The 16206-nt window shown below is 36.0% G+C and overlaps 1 protein-coding gene across 2 annotated transcripts in view; it reads right to left on the reverse strand.

Annotated features, from left to right (window-relative positions):
* Positions 1 to 16206, reverse strand: part of TPST1 (tyrosylprotein sulfotransferase 1) — a 166427-nt gene that overhangs the window by 146176 nt on the left and 4045 nt on the right. The window contains exon 2 of one of the 2 annotated variants that reach the window (XM_060649134.3): positions 14743 to 14859. The exons of the other annotated variant lie outside the window; for it this stretch is intronic. The gene's annotated coding sequence lies outside the window, so the exon portion shown is untranslated. The remainder of the gene's footprint in view (positions 1 to 14742; positions 14860 to 16206) is intronic. 2 annotated transcript variants of the gene reach the window in all.

Consider the following 16206-nt stretch of genomic DNA (forward strand, 5'->3'; position numbering starts at 1 on the left):
CCTCTATCTCTGCCCCCACCCACCTCCCCCAAAAAATAAATAAACCTGAAATTTTTTTTTTCAAAAAGTTATTTCTTAAAAAAAAAAAAAAAGGAAAACAAATATTAACAGACCTAAAGGGAGACACTGAGAGTAACACAAAACTAGTAGGGGACTTTAACACTCCACTTACATCAATGGATCATACAGGCAAAAAAATCAATTAAAACAACAACAACAACAACAACAACAACAACAACAACAAAACCCAGTGGCTTTGAATGATATATTAGCCCAGATAGACTTAACAGGTATATACAGGACATTCCATCCAAAGACAGCAGGACACACGCATTCTTTTCAAGTGCATATGGAACATTCTCCAGGATAGATCACATTAGGCCTCAAAACAAGTCTCAATAAATGTTAAAAAACTAAAACAAAATCAAATATCTTTTCCAACCACAATGGTATGAAACTAGAAATCAATCACAGGAAAAAACTAGAAAAAATACAACCACAGGGAGGGTAAACAACATGCTACCAAATGGCCAGTAGGTCAGTGAAAAAAATCAGAGGAAATAAAAATTACATGGAGATAAATAAAAATGGAAACACAATGGTCCAAAACTTTGGAACACAGCAAAAGCAGTTCTAAGAGGGAAATTTACAGCAATACAGGCCTACCTCAAGAAACAAGAAAATTCTCAAATAATCTAAACTTACACCTAAAGAATTAGGAAAAAAAAACAAATCCCAAAGTTAATATAAGGAATGAGATAATAAACACCAGAAATAAATGAAATCAAAGCAAAAAAAAAAAAAAAATAGAAAGGATCAATGAAACAAAAAGCTAGTTCTTTGAAAAAATAAACAAAATTGATAAACATTTTAGCCAGACTCATCAAGTAAAAAAAGGGAAAACTCATACACATAAAATCAGAAATGAAAGAGAAGAAATAACAACAAACACCACAAAAATACAAAGGATTAGAAGAAGTTACTAAGAAAAATTATGTCAACCAAACAAACAACCTAGGACAAATGGATAAATTCCTAGAAACATACAATCTTCCAAAACTGAGTGATGAAGAAGTAGAAAATTTGAACTGAATCAGTGATCAAAAACTCTCACCAAATGATGGCTTCACAGATGAAATCTACCAAATGATTAAAGAAGACTTAACACCTATTCTTCTCAAACTATTCCAAAAATAGTAGAGAAAGGAAAAGATCCCATATACATTTTATAAGGCCAGCATTACCCTGATCCAAAACCAGGCAAAGACACTACTAAAAGAGAAAACTACATGCCAATATCTCTAGTGAACACAGATGTAAAGATCGTCAACAATATATTAGCAAACTGAATTCAACAACACAGTAAAAGAATCGTTTATCACAATCAAGTGGGATGTAAAACGGTTCAGTATTCACAAAATTTTAAATGTGATATATTACATTAACAAGAGGAAGGATAAAAACCACATGAGCATCTCAACAGATTCAGAAAAAGCATTTGAAAAAATACAACATCCATTAATGATGAAAACTCCCGACAAAGTGGATCTAGAGGAACATACCACAACATAATAAAAGCCAAATGTGAAAAACCCAAAGCTAACATCATACTCAATGGTGAAAAACTGAGCGTTTTCCCCTAAGATCAGGAATAAGTCAAAGATTTCTACTCTCATCATGTTTATTCAACATAGTACTGGAAGTCTTAGCCACAGCCATCAGACAAAAAAAAAGAAATAAAAGGCATTAAAATTGGTGAAAAAGAAGTAAAACTGTCACCATTTGCAGATGACATGTTACTATATATAGAAAACCCCAACTCCCTCAAAAAACTATTAGAATAAATGAATTCAGTAAAGTTGTAGAATACAAAATACACAGAAACTGTAGCATTTCTCCACACTAACAACAATTAGTAGGAAGAGAAAATAATCACATTTATAATTACATCAAAAAGAATAAATTTAACCAAGGAAGTGAAAGACCTATACTCTAAAAACTATAAGACAATGGGGCGCCTGGGTGGCTCAGTCGGTTGAGCAGCCAACTTCAGCTCAGGTCATGATCTCGCAGTCCGTGGGTTCGAGCCCCGCGTCGGGCTCTGTGCTGACAGCTCAGAGCCTGGAGTCTGTTTCGGATTCTGTGTCTCCCTCTCTCTGACCCTCCCCCGTTCATGCTCTGTCTCTCTCTGTCTCAAAAATAAATAAACGTTAAAAAAAAAAATTAAAAAAAAAAACTATAAGACATTGATGAAAGAAACTGAAGACAACACAGATGTAAAGATACAGCCATGCTCATGGACTGGAAGAACTAATACTGTTCAAATGTCCATTCTACCTAAAGCAATCTACAGATTTAATGCAATCCTTATCAAAATACTAATAGTATTTTTCACAAAACTAGAACAATCTTAAAATTTGTATGGAACCACAAAAGACCCCAAAGAGCTAAAGTAGCCTTGAAGGAGAGGAACAAAGCTGGAGGTATCACAAATCTCAGATTTCAAGATATACTATAAAGCTATGCTAATAAAACAGTATGGTACAGGCACAAAAACAGACACACAGATCAATGGAACAGGATAGAGAGCCCAGAAGTAAAACCATGCTTACATGGTCAATTAAACTATGACAAAGGAGGCAAGAATACAGTAGGGGGAAAAGACAGTGCCTTCAATAAATGGTGATGGGAAAACTGGACAGCTACCTGCAAAAGAATGAAACTGAATCACTTTCTTACACCATACACAAAAATAAACTCAAAATAGATTAAAGACCTAAATGTGAGACCTGAAACCATAAAACTTCTAAAAGAAAAACAGGCATTTATCCTGTGGACATCAGCCTTAGCAACAACATATTCATGGATATGTTTCTGTAGGTAAGGGAAACAAAAAGCAAAAATAAACTATTGGAATTACACCAAAATAAAAAGCTTTTACACAGCAAAGGAAACCATCAACAAAACAAAAAGGTAATGCACTGAATGGAAGAAGATATTTTCAAATGATATATCTAATAAGGGATTAATACCCAACATATAAAAGGAACATATATAATACAACACCAAAAAGAACAAACTATCACAAAATGGGCAGGGGACCTGAGTAGACATTTTTCCAAAGAAGATATACAGATGGCCACCAAACACATAAAAGATGCTCAACATCACTAATCATCAGAGAAATGCAAATTAAAACCACAATGGGATATCACCTCACATCAATAAGAATGGCTATTCCAAAAAGACAAGAAACAAGTGTTAGTGAGGATGTGGAGAAAAGGGAACCCTCATGCCCTATTACTGGGAATGTAAATAGGTGCAACCACTGTGAAAAACAGAATGGAGGTTCCTCAAAAAAATTAAAAGTAGAATACCATATAAATCCAGTAATTCCACTACTGGGCATGTATCCAAAGAAAATGAAAACATTAATTCAAAAAGATATATACACCCCTATGTTTATTGTAGCATTATTTATAAGAGACAAAATATGAAAGCCACCTAAGAGTCCATCAACAGATGAATGGAAAAGATATATATACCACGTGTGTGCATATTTATGTGTGCATGTATGTATATATATGTGTGTGCACATACATGTTTGAATATATTTTTTAATTTAAAAAAATGTTTATGCATTTTTTAAATTTTTTTAAACTTTTTATTCAGTTTTTGAGAGAAAGAGACAGAGTATGAATGGGGGAGGGGCAGAGAGAAAGGGAGACACAGAATCCGAAGCAGGCTCCAGGCCCCAAGCCGTCAGCTCAGAACCCGACGCGGGGCTCGAACTCATGAACGGTGAGATCATGACCTGAGCTGAAGTCAGACACTTAACTGACTGAGCCACCCAGGCGCCCCAAAATGTTTATGCATTTTAAGAAATAAAGAGAGAGAAAGAGAGAGAGAGTCTGTGTGTGTGTGTGTGTGTGTGTGTGTGAGCAGGGAAGGGACAGAGAGAGGGAAGGGGAGACAGAGAATCCTAAGCAGGCTTCATACTGTCAGTGCAGAGCCTGATGCGGAGCTCAAACTCACAAACAGTAAGATCATGACCTGAGCCAAAATCAAGAGTCTGACACTTAAACCGACTGAGCCACCCCTGTATGTATGTATGTGTGTATGTATGTATGTATGTATGTGTTAGGGGTGTGTGTGTGTGTGTGTGTGTGTGTGTGTGTGATGGAATAGTCCTAAAATAGAATGAGATCTTGCCATCTACAACAACGTGGATGGACCTAAAGGGTATTATGCTAAGTGAAATAAGTCAGAAGATAAATACCATAAAATTTCACTTATACATGGAATGTAAAAAAAATAATTGAACAAAAAAACAAAAACAGGATCATAAATACAGAGAACAAACTGGTGGTTGCCAGAGAGGAGGGGGTTGGGAGATAGGCAAAATAGGTGAAAGAAATCAGGAGGCAGAAACTTCCAGTTATAAAATAAATAAGTCACAGAGATAAAAAGTACAGCATACAGAATACAGTCAATAATATTGTAATAACATTGTATGGGAATGGATGGTGATTGTAAGCATTATCATTGTAAATATTGAGTAATTCATAGAACTGTCAAATCACTACGTTGTGATAAAAACAGAGAGAGAAAGAAACAAATCAAGAAACAGACTCTTAATTATAGAGAACAAACTGATGGTTAGCAAGGGGGACATGGTTGGGGGATGGGTTAAATGGGTGATGGGGAGTAAGGAATACATTTGTCCTGATGAGGAACGGGTGATATATAGATTGTTCAATCATTACACTGTACACCTGAAACTAATACAACACTGTGTGTTAACTAACTGGAATAAAAACTTTTAAAAAAATTACTATGTTGTACATCTGAAACTAATATAACATTGTATGTCAACTATACTTCAATAATTAAAAAGGGGGGGGGGCACCAGGGTGGTTCAGTCCGTTATGCAATTGACTCTTGATTTTGGCTCAGGTAATGATCTCATGGTTCATGAGATCGAGCCCCGTGTGAGGTTCCACAGTCACAGTGAAGAGCGTGCTTGGGATTCTCTCTCTCCCTCTTTCTGCCCCTCCCCCACTTGATTCATCTCTCTCTCTCTCTCTCTCTCTCTCTCTCTCAAAATAAATAAAAATAAAACATTTAAAAAAACAAAAACAAAAAAAGACCACAGGCCTGTGGCACCCTTCATACACTGGCTCCTCCTCATCTTCCAACTTCACTTCCCAGCTCTCCTCCCATGCAGCCTGCCCCATTCAGGACCACTCTCACTCCACACAAAACACCTCCATACCTGCCCTCTACTCATCCTGCTGCCTCCTAGGTTATGCCCTATTCTTCCTTTTATACACACCTCCTCAGTGTTCTTCTCCTATCTCCCTCGCCCCCAAAATAGATTGTTCCAAGTTCTGTAACCTCAGGCACTTGGGAACAACATGTTGGTTTGCACACTCATGCACTGTATTGTGGTTAGTTTACCCTCAGTAGATTACAAGCTCCTTTAAAGTACAAATTAAAATACATCATCATGCAGTGAGTGCATAAATATCAGATAAAATATAAAGCAAAGAAAATACAGATGAATAATAAACACCTAGTGAAATCTTCTCAAATCTCCGTAACATACCTTTAGAGTCATCTGAAACAAAGCAAATTTTCAACAAATGTCAAAAATGAAGCAAGGAGATACAAATAAACACAAACAAAGTAATCTGGAAGTCATAAAAAATTTTGCAATTTCAATCATTATCCCAACAGGACTTTTTAAGCTGAATCTACAAAATTTATAGCACGTAGAAAAAATAGTTTTTCCAAGAGTTTGGGAAAGAATACACACAAATATTAAAGTATTAACAAAACTATTATAACTTATGGTATTAAGATTCATTGGTGGAACAAAATAGAAAGCCCAGGGAAAAACAGCCTCAACTATGTACACAAATTTGATATGTTTCAAAAGCAAACATCACAGAACACTGACAATTGTTTAATTTATGGTGCTGGGTTCCCTCATCCACATTCCCACACTCACCCTCCTTCATCTACAGCTATCCTCTACTTACATTCTGATGCCTCTCAACTCTATTTTCAACCAAAGCCTGCATCCCAAATCTCAACCTGATCATTCAAAGGCCAAAGCACAACTCAACTCTATCTAGATGTTCCATTGGCAGTCAAATTTAAGAAGACCAAATGGAACACATCTTCCCTAGTAAATTTCTCCCCCTCTTCTATTTCTTCTACTGGTAAATGAGCCGATTCCTCTTAGATGCCCAAGATAAATATCTGGGAGACTTTACGTAGTTTCCCCCTTAACTTCTCCATGGTAACTTGTGAAGTCCTGTCAATTTTTCTCGCTTCATGTCTCTTGAATCTATTCTCCCCCTCTCTTCTTCCCCTCCTGACATGGCTTTAATCCTCACCCTCATATTTTCTCACTTGCATAACTCCATAGCCTAATAACTGATACTCTCTGACTTTCAGTCAGTTCATTCAATATCCTGTTTCAGAAGTAATCTAAGATGCAAATATACTTATGACACTCCCCTGCTTAAAACCTTTCAAGCCCTTTACTTCTCTCAAAACAAAATCCTCGCCATAACATATAAAATCCTTCCAGATCCAGCTCTTACCTGCCCCTAGCCTCTTCTTTCATCACTCCCTGGCTCCAACACCCCCCCTACACACACACACTCACCCAGTTCTGCTTGCATCTCTTAACTAGGCTTATCAAAAAGAAAAGAGAATGAACCCAAATAAATAAAACCACAGTAAGGGAGGAGAAATAACAACCAACATCACATAAATACAAGCAATTATAAGAGAATATTATGAAAAACTATATGCCAATAAATTGGACAAACTGGAAGAAATAGGTAAATTCCTAGAAATATATAAACTACCAAAACTACCACAGGAAGAAATAGAAAAGTTGAGCAGACTGATAACCAGTAAAGAAATTGAATCAGTAATCAAAAAAATTCCCAAGAAACAGAAGTCCAGGGCAGCTTCACAGTGGAATTATACCAAACATTTAAAGAAAAATTCATACCTATTCTTCTCAAACTATTAAAAAAAAAAGAAAAAAGAAAGAAAAAGGAAAACTTCCAAACTCATTCTATGAGGGCAGCATTGCCCTGATACCAAAACCAGAGAAAGACTCCACTAAAGAGAACTACAAGCCAATATCCCTGATAAACACGGATGCAAAATTTTTAATAAAATACTAGCAAACTGGGGTGCCTGGGTGGCTCAGTTGGTTGAGCGTCAGACTTCGGCTCAGGTCATGATCTCACAGCTCGTGAGTTTGAGCCCCATGTCAGGCTCTGTGCTGACAGCTTGGAGCCTGCAGCCTGCTTCAGATTCTGTGCCTCCTCTCTCTCTGCCCCAACCCACTCGCATTCTGTCTCTGTCTCTCTCAAAAATAAATAAACATAAAAAAAATTTTTTTAATTAAAAATAAATAAAATACTAGCAAACCAAATCCAGTAATACATTTCAAAATAATTCACCACAATCAAGTAGGATTTACTCCTGGGTTGCAACACCAGTTCAATACTCACAAATTGATCAACGTGACACATCGCATTAATAAAAAAAAGGATAAGAACCATATGATCATTTCAATAGATGCAGAAAAAAACATCTGACAAAGTACAATATCCATTCATGATAAAAACCCTCAACAAAGTAGGTTTAGAAGGAACATCCCTCAACATAACAAAGGGCATATATATAAAAACCACTGATAATATCACCCTCAATGGAGACCATAGAGCTTTTTATTTTTGTTGTACTGGCACATAAATAGACACATAGATCATTGGAACAGAATCAAAAACCCAAAAATGAACGCACAGCTATATGGTCAATTAATCTTCAACAAAGCAGGAAAGAATATCCAATAGGGAAAAAGACAGTTTCTTCAACAAACGGAGTTAGGAAAACTGGACAGCAACACGCAAAAGATTGAAACTGGACCACTTTCTTATACCAAACACAAAAATAAAATCAAAATAGATGAAAGACCTAAATGTAAGACTTGAAACCATAAAATCCTAGAGGAGAACATAGGCAGGAACCTCTTGGACATCAGCTGTAGCAACTTGTTTCTAGAGAGATCTGCTGAGGCAAGGGAAACAAAAGCAAAAATAAACTATTGGGACTTCATCAAAATAAAAAGCTTCTGCAAAGTGAAGAAAATAGTCAACAAAACTAAAAGGCAACCTAAGGAACCAGAGAAGATATCTGCAAATGACATATCCAATAATGGGTTAGTATCCAAAGTATATAAAGAATTTATAAAGCTCAACACCCAAAAAATGAATAATTCAATTCAAAAATCAGCAGGAGACATGAATAGTCATTTTTACAAAGAAGACATACAGTTGGCCAGCAGACACATGAAAAGACGCTCAACATCACTCATCATCTGGGAAAATCAAATCAAAACTATACCTGGGCGCCTGGGTGGCTCAGTCAGTTAAGCATCTGACTTCGGCTCAGGTCATGATCTCACGGTTCATGAGTTCAAGTACTGCATCGGGTGAGCTCCTCCCCACCTTCAGGAACTCTCTCAAATGAAACAACACAAAACAAAAAAACTACACTTCACACCTTTCAGCTAAAATCAACAACACAAGAAACAACAGGTGTTTGTGACAATGTAGAGAAAGGGGAACCCTCTTGTACTATTGGTGGAAATGCAAACTTGCATAGCCACTCTGGAAAACAATATGGAGGTTCCTCAAAAAGATAAAAAACAAAACAAAAACAGAGCTACCCTACAATCCAGTAATCACAATACAAGGCAGTTACCCAAACAATACAAAAATACTAATTCAAAGGAATACACGCACCCTGATGTTTACAGCAGCATTATCTACAATAACCAAATTATGGAAACAGTCCAAGTGACCATCGACTGATGAATGGATAAAGATGTGGTATATCTATACAATGGAGTATTACTCAGCCATAAAAAAGAATGAAATCTTGCCATTTGCAATGACATGGATGGACCTAGACAGTATTATGCTAAGTGAAGTAAGTTAGTCAGAGAAAGCAAGAAACATATGATTTCCCTCCTGTGTGGAATTTAAGAAACAAAACAAACAAGCAAAGGAAAAAAGAGAGAGAGAGGCAGACAAACCAAGAAAGAGACTCTTAACTATAGACAGCAAACTGACGGTTACCAAAGGGGAAGCGGATGGGGGAATGGGTTAAGTAAGTGATGGGGAGGGGCACCTGGGTGGCTCAGTCGGTTGAGCATCTGACCTTGGCTCAGGCATGATCTCACGGTTTGTGAGTTCAAGCCCCACATCGTGCTCACTGCTGTCAATGCAGAGCCTGCTTCAGATCCTCTGTCCCCCTCTCTCTCTGTCCTGCCCCCACTCATGCTTTCTCCCAAAAAATAAAAATAAATAGGTGACGGGAATTATAGGGTGCACTTGTGATGAGCAATGGGTATTGTATGGAAGTGGTGAGTCACTATATCATACACCTGAAACGAATACTACGTTGTATGTTAACTAACTGGAATTTGAATAAAAACTTTTTTAAAAAGTCATTCAAACATATGTTTCCTAAAAGATATACTTTAGTTTCAATGACCAAATGGGCTGAAAGCAAAAGGAGGGAAAAGATATACCATGCGCCATAACCAAAAGTCTCCGGAGTAGCTAAACTAACATCACATGTGATGCACTTTAAGATAAAATTTGTTACTAGCAACAACAGGCACTTTATAAGACCTGATATCCATAAAGAAGTTACAATTATAAATACACATACACCTAAAAATAGAATTTCCAAACACAAGAGGCAAAAATTGACAGCACTGAAGGGAGAAACAGACAATTCAAAAATAATATTTGGAGAATTCATTATACTATTTTTGATAATGGATAAAACAATCAGACGAAAGATCAAGTAAAGAGATTTGCCAAGTAGACTCAGCAAACACCTACAAGACTGCAGGCTGCAACAGTAAGCAACAATACATACATAAATACATATGTATGTATGTATTTACACACACACACATATCATTTTCATGTGCACATTCTCTAGGATAGGCCATGAAACAAATCATAAAAATCATACAAAGGATAAAAATCATACAAAGTATATTCTCCAACCACAATAGATTTAGAAAATACCATGAAAAAATACTTGAGAAATTTGCAAATATGTGAAAATTAGACAACACTCTCCTAAATAACCAATGAGCCAAAGAAGAAATACCAAAGTAAGTTAGGAAATACTGAGATAAAAAAACACAAAACTTATGGGATGTAGCAAAAGCACCAAGAGCTATGCGATAAGCAAAATTATAGCTGTAAATACCTATATTAAAAATAAATCTCAGATCAATATGTTGCACACCCTAAACTTACACAATATGTCAATTATATGTAAATTTAAAAAATAAAATCTTAAAAGTTTAAAACTTTAAAAGTTAAAAGGATCTCAAATCAACAACCTGTTAACCTTAAGAAACCAGAAAATGAAGAGTAACTTAAATCCAAAGCCAGTAGACAGAAGGAATTAAGTAGACTACAGTGAAACAAATATAATAGAGAACAAAGAATAAAGAAAATCAACAGAATAAAAAGTTGGTTCTTTGAAAAGATCAACAGAATTAATCATTTAGTTAGATTTAACAAGAACAAAAAAGAAGACTCAAATTACTAAAATCAGTAATTACTACCAACCTTACATAAATAAAAAAATATTCTAAAGAATTATACAGAATACTATAAACAATTGTAATCTAACAAATTAGGTAACTACATGAAGTAGACAAATTCCTTGAAGACACAAAGTACTAAAATCAATTCACAAAGAAATTCTCTGAATCAAGCTGTAACAAGTAAAAAGATTTGAATTAGTAATCAAAGCTTTCCACAAAGAAAAGTCTAAGATCAAATGACTTCACTAGTGGATACTACCAAACCTTACGAATGAACACCAATCCTTAAAACTCTTCCAAAATATAGAAGAAATGCAAACACTTCCCAATTTATTCTATGAGGCCAGTTTTCCTTGATTCCAAAACTAAAGACACTACAAGAAAACTACAAAGATATATTTATCTATATACATGCAAAAACTGAGCCAAATGCCAACAAACCAAATCCAGAAACATATATAAAGGATCACAAACCATGACCAAAGGTGGATTGTCCCAGTCATGTAAGATTGTTTCAACATATGAAAATCAAGTAACGTCATACACCATATTAATAAAATAAATGACAAAAACCACACAATCATCTCAATAGGCACTGAAAAAGCACTTGACAAAATCCAACACTCTTTCATGCTAAACACAAGAAATAAGTCAGAAATAGAAGAGAACATCATCAACATGAAAAAGGACATCTAAGAACCCACAGCTAACTTCACACTTCATGATTACCCCCTAAGATCAGCAACAAGACTGGATGTCTGCTGTACAGCAGGTTCTAGCCAAGGCGATTAGGCAAGAAAAATAAATTTAAAAGCATCCAGATTAGAAGGAAGAAGTAAGACTATCTCTCATCAGAGATGACATATCATGTATATATAAAATCCTAATAACTCATTTGGGGTGCCTGGGTGACTCAGTTGGTTAAGCGTCCAACTCTTGATTTCAGCTCAGATCGTGATCTTGTGCTTTGTGGGTTCAAGCCCTACATCGGGCTCTTTGCTGGCAGCATGGAGCCTGCTTGGGATTCTGTCTCCCTCTCTTTCTGCCCCTCCCCCCTCATGCATGCACATGCTCTCTCTCTCTCTCTTTCTCTCTCCCTCATAAATATTTTTTAAAAAATCCTAATAACTCATTAAAAAAACTATCAGATTATAGTTTTTTTAATGAGTTACTAGGATTTTTTAAATCCTGAACTGTTAAATGAGTTCAGGATGGTTGCAAGATACAGGACTAATGTACAGAACTCAACTGTATTTCTTTGGGCAGGGGAGGGGCAGAGAGAGAGAGAGAGAGAGAGAGAATATCTTAAGCAGGCTTCACATCCAGCGTGGAGCCCATGACCCTGAGATCATGACCTGAGCCAAAATTAAGAGTCAGATGGTCAACTGACTCAACCACTCAGGCACCCCTCAACTGTGTTTCTATGTGCTAACAATAACAATACAAAAATGGAATTAAGAAAACAATTCCATTTGCAATAGCATCAGAAGAATAAAATATTAAGTAACAAATTTTACCAAAAAATGCAAGACTTGAACATGGAAAACTAGAAGAGATTATATATGTTATTGAAAGAAATTTAAGATCTAAATAAATGAAAACACATTTCATGTTCTTGGACTGGAAGGCTAATACTGTTAAGATAGCAATATTCCTCAAATTGATCTACAGGTTCCATGCAATCCCTACCAAATTCCAACTGGGTAAGAGTGCCAAGACAATTAAAAGTGGGAAAGAATAGGTTTTTTTCAACACATAGTACTGAGATAACCAAATATCTATAAGCAAAAAGATAAAGTTAGACCCGTATCTCACACCATATACAAAATTCACAAAAAAAGAACAAACACCTAAATGTAAGAGCTAAAACTATAACACTCTTGGAAGAAAACATAAGATTAAATTTTCATGACCTTGAATCAGGCAATGGTTTCTTAAATATGAAACCTAAAGGGTGCGCCTGGGTGGCTCAGTAGGTGGAGCATGCAACTCTTGATCTTGGGGTCATAAGGCCCACATTGGGCATGGAGCCTAACAACAAAACAAAACAAAACAAAACAAAACAAAAACCACAAGCAACAAAAAGAAAAATGATAAATTGAACTTCATCAAAATTAAACACCTTTGTGCTTCGAAGGGTACCATCAAGAAAGTTAAATGACACCCAAAGAATGGGATATTTGTATTTGCAAATCATATAACTGGTAAGTATCTAGAATTATAAAGAAATCCCACAACAATAAAAAGACTACTTAATTTTAAAATAGGCAAAGGAATAGAGATTTCTCTAAATATATACAAATAGCCAGAAAGCACATGAAAAGATGCTCATCATCATTACCCATCAGGGAAATGCAACTGGAGCCCCAAAGTATTACTTCACCCATTAGGATGGCTATAATCAAAGAGTCAGGGAACAAGTGTTAAGGAGGACTTTGAGAAATTGGAACATTCATACATTGCTGGCAGAAATATGAAATGGGGCAGCCACTTTGGAAAACAGTCTGGCAATTGCTCAAAATGTTACACTTAGAGTTCTAGAGTTACCATATGACCCAGCAATTCATGTCCACACAAAAACTTGTACAAAAATATTCATAGCAGCATTACTGATAAGAGCCAAAAGTGGAAACAATCTGAACACCTATTAACTGATTAATGAATAAAAAAAAAATGGTATGTCCATAAAATGGAATATTATTCAGCAATAAAAAGAAACAAATACCGGTACGTTCTACAACATGGAAGAACACTGTAAACCTTAAGCTAAGTGAACCAGTAACAAAAGAGTACATATTATATTTTTACATTTACATGAAATGTCTAGAATAGGCAAATCTACAGAGCCAGAAAATAGATCAGTAATTTCTTAGAGATGGAGGGGATAATAAATGGGACAGTTGGGGGTGACAAGTAAGGAGTGCACAGTTTCTCTGTGGGGTAATGAAAATGTTCTAAAATTGATTGTAGTAATGAATGCACAACTCTGTAAATATACTAAAAAATCTTGTAACTTAAATGGGCAAATGTATGGTATGTGATTTATAACTCAAGTTGTTACCAAAAAAAAAGTAGGCTAAGACCTACACACTAAACCTCTTAGGGTGACTGCTTACTAAAACAGAAAATTTTAATAGGATCCAGAGTCTCCAACAAAACATCAAAAATGTCTAGGATACAATAAAAAGTCAATCATCATACCACGAACCAGGAAAACACAGCTTGAATAAATAAAAGACAATTAACAAACACTAATACCACACATGAATCAGATGTTAGAATTACCTGACAAGGATCTGAATTTTTTTAAACTTTTTTTTAAGTTTATTTATTTTGAGAGAGAGAGAGAAAAAAAGAAAGCAAGAGCACAAGTGGGGGAGGGCCAGAGAGAAAAATCCCAAGCAGGCTCTGTTCTGTCAACACAGAGCCTGACTCAGGGCTCCAACTCATGATGTGAGATCTTGACCTAAGCCAGAATGAAGAGTCAGAGGCTTAACTGACTGAGCCACCCAGGCGCCCCACCTGACAAGAATTTTAAAGCAGCCATCATGTTTTAATGAGCATTGAGCTATACAAATGAAACAAACAACAAAATAAAAAATCTTAAAAAAGAAGATACAGAAAAGAACCAAATGGAAATTACAGAACTGCAAAATAACATAACCAACACAAAAAGTCACTAGATGGGCTCAATCGCAGAATGAATACAACAGAGGCAAAAATGAGTCAAGCTGAAACTGGAAGTAGCACAATGAAAGTGAAAAGATCTAAACAAAAGAGAAAAAAATAATGCCTCCCACACTGTAGGACAATCACAAAAGTTCTAAGATTTGTATTCTCACAAAGAAAGAAAGGAGAAAGAGAACAGTGCTAATAAATTATTCCAAAAATGGCTGAAACATCCAAAATTTGGCAAAACTCATGAACTTAACAGTTCAAAAACCTAAAAGAACTGCAAATAGGATAAACTCAAACAAATTCATGCCAAGATATATCATACTTACACTTATGAAAACTAAAGACAAAGAAAAAACCTTTAAAGCAACCAGGGAGAAAGGATACGTCACCTGTAGGGAAACACGAATTCCAATGATAGAGGGTTTCTCATCTGAAATCATGGAGGTGTCAAGGAAGTGGCACAATATTTTCAAGTGCTAAAAGTAAAGAACTGTCCATCACAAATTCTACAAACAGAAATAGCAAGAAAATCTTAAGAAAACTAAAGAACAAAAGAAGACAACTCTATTGTTTAAATATTAATTCTAACTTATTACAAAGTATACAAGTACCATTATATGAGCAATTACAAGTTTTTCTTATAATAGTAACTAAATATTTGGGAATTACCGATTTCCCCCTCACCATCACCAATGCCAATGAGATTCATATATGTAGATGGCTTCCCTATTTCCTTAATTCTCTTAAAAAGAATAGTTCTGCCACTATTCAAGATCTTTTATCAATTTAACAGTTCTGTTCTACTTGAAAAATCCAAAGCTTATGAGCCTAAAATCAGAGCTATTTGTTTAAAAAAGATGGAAGATACATTATGTCTCAACCATCCATAAAGTCTATTTTTTTTTATTTTTTTTTTTAACGTTTATTTATTTTTGAGACAGAGAGAGACACAGCATGAACGGGGAGGGGCAGAGAGAGAGGGAGACACAGAATCAGAAGCAAGCTCCAGGCTCTGAGCCATCAGCCCAGAGCCGACGCGAGGCTCGAACTCACGGACCGCAAGATCATGACCTGAGCTGAAGTCGGACGCTTAACCGACTGAGCCACCCAGGCGCCCCAGAAATAGTATCTCCTAAAGAGGAAGTCCTGAATGAACCTCTATAATCATGTAACAGCTTAACCATCTTAAAAGCCAAATCCTAAGAGCAAATAATATTTATCTTAATCCACTCTAATTTATAAAGAGTGTGTGTGTGTGGTTTTTTTTAAACAAGAATGACTATGCAAGTATGACTAGTGACCTGTTAAGCAGCCAAGAAAGAAACAGATGGTCATCTTGCAAAACTGTAAATTCAAGATCTGTTTCACATTATTTACCAACTGATTCACTGAACTAATTTTTTATCAAGTTTGTAAAATATACTAAGTACTGTACAAGGTAGTGACAAAAAAATAAATAAGGTACTACCATACTGTGATATAAGAATCACATAACAGAGTATATATTAGGTCCTCATCCCTGGCTCCTGGCACAGAGCTCCTAAAACCTTTGGAATTTCTTGATGGGGTTGGAGGAGCATCTTTTGTTATTCATAATAAGCCCCTTTCAACCATATCTTGGGGGATGGGGGCTGGTTGCCAGAAGAACCAACCCCTGACCTCAGAATGGGGGAAAGGGGCTGCAGATAGAGTTTATCCCCATCGACCAATGATTATGCCTACATAATGAAGCCTCCATAAACTCTAACTGAAGGGATTCAGAGACCTTCTGGATTGGTGAACACATGGATGTGCCCGGATGGTGCCCCCAGAGAAGGCATGGAAGTTCATGGAGGTCCCATACCCCTTCCCAC

Source organism: Panthera onca, chromosome E3 (genome assembly GCF_046562875.1).
Source record: "Panthera onca isolate mPanOnc1 chromosome E3, mPanOnc1 haplotype 2, whole genome shotgun sequence".
NCBI lineage: Eukaryota > Metazoa > Chordata > Mammalia > Carnivora > Felidae > Panthera > Panthera onca.